This window comes from Ipomoea nil, unplaced genomic scaffold (genome assembly GCF_001879475.1).
Source record: "Ipomoea nil cultivar Tokyo-kokei standard unplaced genomic scaffold, Asagao_1.1 scaffold1576, whole genome shotgun sequence".
Taxonomy (NCBI): Eukaryota; Viridiplantae; Streptophyta; class Magnoliopsida; order Solanales; family Convolvulaceae; genus Ipomoea; species Ipomoea nil.
In genome coordinates this window covers 2,531,366-2,537,013 of record NW_017618004.1, presented here as the reverse complement: position 1 = coordinate 2,537,013, position 5,648 = coordinate 2,531,366, and the positions used below count along the sequence as shown (strand labels likewise).

General features: G+C 31.3%; 1 long non-coding RNA gene across 1 annotated transcript; it reads left to right on the top strand.

Moving 5' to 3' along the window:
* Positions 1-4,876: 4,876 nt before the first annotated feature.
* On the top strand, positions 4,877-5,420 carry LOC109190792. Its single transcript, XR_002055791.1, has 2 exons — positions 4,877-5,098; positions 5,190-5,420. It is a non-coding gene; the product is annotated as an uncharacterized LOC109190792 (long non-coding RNA).
* Positions 5,421-5,648: the final 228 nt, after the last annotated feature.

The window sequence follows — 5,648 nt, the reverse complement described above, 5'->3', positions numbered from 1 at the left end:
AAAAAAATAAAAATTTGATTAAAATAATATATATATATATATATATATTTTTTAAAAAACTTGATTTTAAAAAATTGGGCTTTGGACCATGCCGGATAATTTATTCTTTTTCCTATTTGGTATGATTATCCAAATTTTAATTGGATATCTTGATCCAGTTTAAATAATAATTAGATAGAATGGTCGGGATTTAACTTTTGAGTAAATTTTTTTGAATATATACATATATATATATATATATATATATATATATATATATATATATATTATCAAAATGGTTCTTGTTTATCTTTTTTTTCTTTCTTTTCATTCAATAGAATTAGTATTTTTCATTGATTGCCTTTCAAAAATCTTTTTTTTTTTTAAGTATTTTTTGAATTTCTAAACCAATACATATGGTAAAAACGTAAAATAGCGCTTCTTGATCTATTACATTGTCATCCTTAGTGTTCATGTACCATATAGTTTCGTAATAATTATTTATTTAATGCAACAGAAAAAAAAATGTTGTTAGGAATGAAATGTGAGTGGAATATGGCCAATTTATTAGACAGCTTTTCGAAAAGTTTCTTTTTTTTTTTTTTTTTTTTTTTTTTTTTTTTTTTTTTTTTAAAGTTGAATTGAGGATTAAAATCAATTAATATAAATTATAGAGTCAATTACCGAAATAGTCTCCTGACTATAGCGAAATTATCAATTTGGTCTTTTACTATTTTTTTGACCAATTAAGTTCCTCAACTTTAAAAATCTTAACCAATTTGGTCCTCCGTTTGTTTGACCGTTAGTCAACCGTTAACTTGAGACCAAATTAGTAATTTTCTATAGTCAAGGGACCATTTTGGTAATTAACTTTAGGGTGGGCAATTCGGTTCAGTTTTCTCGAACCGAACCGTACCAAACTAGTTAGATTCGTTAATATATCGAACAACCGAACGGTAATAGATTCTTGTATACCGAACGGTTCGGTAAAAACTCGAACCGAACTGAATTTGTTCGGTACAAACCGAACCGAACTGAATACCGTTTGAACTTTGGATTGCTATTTTGTTATATATTAGACTTTTGATATGGACTATGTAAACACCATAACACATAATATAGAACTTTTGATAACAAACCATAAAGAAATCAAATAAAACATTTACGAGAGATACCGTGAGGATGAACTGAACGGAAGAGCAAGCACTAAGGGACTTGGATTTACTTTTTATTTATTTATTATTATTATTATTATTATTATTATTATTATTATTATTATTATTATTATATTTTTTAAAAAAAATCAAACAATATTTGGTTTAGTTCAATTTTTTACCGAACAATTCGGATCGGTTCATATCGATTTTTTATCGAACCGTTCGGTATACAAGAATCCAATACCGTTCGGTTGTTCGGTATATTACTGAACCAAATTAGTTCGGTTCGGTTTGGTATGGTTCAGTTCAAGAAAACTAAACCGAATTGTCCACCCCTAAAGTTAATTGCCAAAATAGTTCATTGACTATAACGGAATTATCAATTTGGTCCAAAGTTAACGGATGACTAACGGTCAAACAAACGAAAGACCAAATTGATTAAAATTTTTAAAATTGAATAACTTAATTGGATAAAAAATAATAATCTAGGACCAAATTAATAATTTCGCTATAGTCAATAGACTATTTCAATAATTAACTCAAGTATAAATAACAAATTTCACACACTCCCCACCCAAATATGGCTCAATGTACTATTTTCTGCCAAAGTTTTATTACTTTATATATGTACGTGGCTACGTGCCGTCTGCGTGTGTTAACCTTACTGTGCGTGTGAAAGGATATTACATTGGCCTTTAAAATAAAAATAAAAAATTACCAGCCTATATACTCATGTGTGAGCCAATTGAAAATTTGAAAGGTGGGAATATTTTCACGTTCAGAGCCAGCTTAGAGATTGACACTGGAAAGAGCAAATTCCAAACTGGAACATGGCATGGAGATTTGTTTTTTATTTCAATACTACTCACTCTATTACAATGAATTATATGTTCATAACTATTTTTTTAACTAAATGAAATACAAGAGCTAATGTCGCAATCTTCCACTCGATGGAATAACTTGGTGCCATTGGACTACAATGTCCTTGGCACATGGAGATTTGTTAAATATAAAGATAATCAAAATGCACATATTAATTTCTAATTACTTCTTAGAAGTGTAAAACGGATAAGTTTGGATTAGTACAATATGCCATTAACCTAATATATAACATGTTGTTTGGTTGGATTCATTTACAACTTAATTCCTTGCCATTCTAAATTACGGTGTTTGGTTTGAGGAAATTGCAATTCCACTTTCTATTTGAGGAATTGAAATTCATATATCTTCTATGGGAATTCCAATTCGGTAGAAGCTTGGAATGAGAGAAAAAAAAAAAACCTAAATTGCCCTTGATTGTTATTATTGTTATTATACAAAGACATTTTAGTCTTTATATCACTAATTCTATTCTTATTCATAATAATTATATTCATCCCTCCCAAACAATGTAATTCGAATTCTTACTTTATTCTTAAATTAACAGTTCAGGACTAATTGTAAAAAATCACCAAACTCGAAGGACCATTGCTGGAATTAACTCATATATAGCCAAAGTTATACTCTTTTTAATGTATTGTCTGTCTGACATACAGAGTAGTATTTATTATGGAAATCTTTGATCAACTCAACAACTCTCAAAGGTATTGTACTGGTCCCAGAAATTCAGAAGACAACTCAGACCATGAAAATATATAGGGGTCGTTTACTAACTTGAAAAAATGGAGGATTTTTTCAGAAAAATGAAAAAATGAGAGTGAAAAAATAAAAACTAGAGAAATTGTTTACTAAATGTATTATTCCAAATACTTTTTTCATTTCCATTCTCCAATTTTCTTAAGGATTTTGGAGAATGAAAAAACCAACTTCTCCAATTGGAGAAATGGAAAGGTTTAGATGAACAGTGTAGTTGATGTTGAAGTCCAGTGCAATTTGTTTGTTTTATACTTCTGGCGCCTCCCACTAACTTAAGTTTAATACTTCCGCCTCTTCTTCTTGTATTATTATTATTATTATTATTATTATTATTATTATTATTATTATTATTATTATATAGGAATGGAGAAATGTAAAACTGGAAGAATGAAGAAAAAAAATTAAAGAAACGGAAAACTGGAAATGGAAAAACAGATAAATGAAGTAAATGACCCCATAGTATTCAAAGACTCCCCCACACCCAATCGTCAATAGATTTGTCAAAAGCTACTGATCCTCTGAACGATGAACATGGATATATTCTTCAGTCAAATGTTTTTTGTTTTTGTTTTTTTTTTGAAATCAGTCAAATGTTTTTGGTGACCATCCAATCGTACTATATCAATATATCATAGTGGTGTGTATATATTCTACGGAGTATAATTTGAACTGCTGGCTGTTCTTCAGTCAGCTCTCAGCAGGCCATTCGATCCAGTTCTTTCAAGTTTGAAGGAGCCAGCTTATCTATATCCTCATTCCTCCACTCTTTGTAATTTGGGATTAAATCTCTCTAAATATAGGATAACTACTTTTGTTATAGGATAAGAAATGCATTGTACTGAACTGGCCCTTGACAACCACAATTGTGATTTTGAGGAGCTTGACTGATTTCATATACTTAATACAAATGCTACTTCAGGTGACTACTTCGAGTCCGCATGGGCTAACTTTGTAACAAATCTTCTAACATTTATGTTGTCTAGCCATGTGGTGGGGTCATGTTGGTATCTTTTTGGCTTACAGGTATGAAACTAATTTACATAATTTTTAGATTTGCTGAGGTTTACATAATCATTGAAATTCTCTCTTGGAACTTATATGCCTGCAGTATATATAATTGGAAAATGTATTTTAAAATCATATCTTCAATGTCCTTATTTTTGTTTTTTCTACTGATCCGATCCAGAGGATGAATCAATGTCTTCGTGATGCCTGTCATACTTCTGAACTAGGAAGGTGCAGTGAATTCATTGACTGTGGGCACGGCAATGATTACAGTAAATTCTCATCAGATCCAGAATGGAATCAATGGAATCAATCAGAGGGTGAATCTGCTCTTCCACCACTGCCTTTTTCTTTAATTTGTTCTGTTACGTTTGTTGTTGATTGAATGCATTATTTCAAAACATGATAGCATGCATGCATGCATCTTCCTCATTCTTCAATAATATAATCTTCGTGCAATCCAACTATTAGCTTAAGCTTTTAGTTGAGATGGAACACTGAGCACATGTTTCAATTTGGTATCAGAAGAGCTTTTAGTTGTTGAGGTGGAGCACATGCTTCAATTCATCCGATATATCCCTTTGGTTTTGGTACTGTAGGCGAGTACGACTAGCTGAACGCTATACATGGGCAACTACCAGAGGGGTGAATGAAGAAATGTTGTTGGAGAACCTACCTGAAGACGTACAAAGAGATATTAGAAGGCATCTTTTTAAATTTATCAAGAAGGTGAACCAATTATATATATTATCTTCTATTCAATTATATATATTGCTTTTATTTTGATCTATCTATCTATCTATCTTCAAACTTGTATGACTTTCTTACTAGCTAGCTAGCTACTACTATACTACTATATATATGTTGAATATTTGCATATATATATATATGCATGCAGGTCCGCATTTTTGCACTTGTAGATGAGCTAGTCTTAGATGCTATTTGTGAAAGGTTAAGACTAACAACGTATATAGAAGGAAGCAAAGTTTTCTACCCAGGTGGTCTTATTGACAAGATGGTTTTCATCATCCGAGGAAAGATGGAAAGTATGGGAGAAGATGGAAACGTGGCCATGTTGTCTGGATGGAATAAACTAACTTTGATAATAAATTAAAATTGTACTGTTTCCTTCTTTCATCATATATATCATCCCATCCAGATGGAATAAAGATCAAGATTCCAGGACATGTGCTACTTAGTAATAGGATTGTACGGTGCCGAAGCAACGTTGAAGTATTTATATTGCGAGAAGCAGATCTTGAAGAAGTCATTTCTTTGTTTACAAGATTCTTGAGGAACCCCCGTGTTCAGGGTGCCATAAGGTATGCATTATATTGCATGTATTCTTTAATCTATCTATCTGATCGAAATTACTTTCCCTAGCTTAATCATCATATTTAATTTGTGGTGCAGGTATGAATCTCCTTATTGGCAAGCCCTGGCAGCACGCTGCATTCAAGTTGCATGGAGATATAGAAAGAAATGTCTAAGTCGAGCAGACACCAACAATCCATCACAACAAAATTTAGTAGGAATATAATGAAAGTTAGATCAGGTAGTCTAGATGGAGTAACATCTGAATTTTATTATGGATACTCGAATTATTGTATTTAAACACAAATTTAGTAATAATCCAATCAAAATGAGTTTCTTCAGCATTGGCTCCTCACTCCCTCTCCTGAGTCGTTATGCTGTGCATTCGTGTGTATCATGCATGGTGCACACGGATACAAAAACAACGTCGTTTTGACGTCGACTTAAAAATAATAATAATTCAGAATTAATAACTACATATCCATAATTTCATAACTATACATCCAGAATTGCATCACTATACATCAAGAATTGCATAACTACACATCCATAATTTCA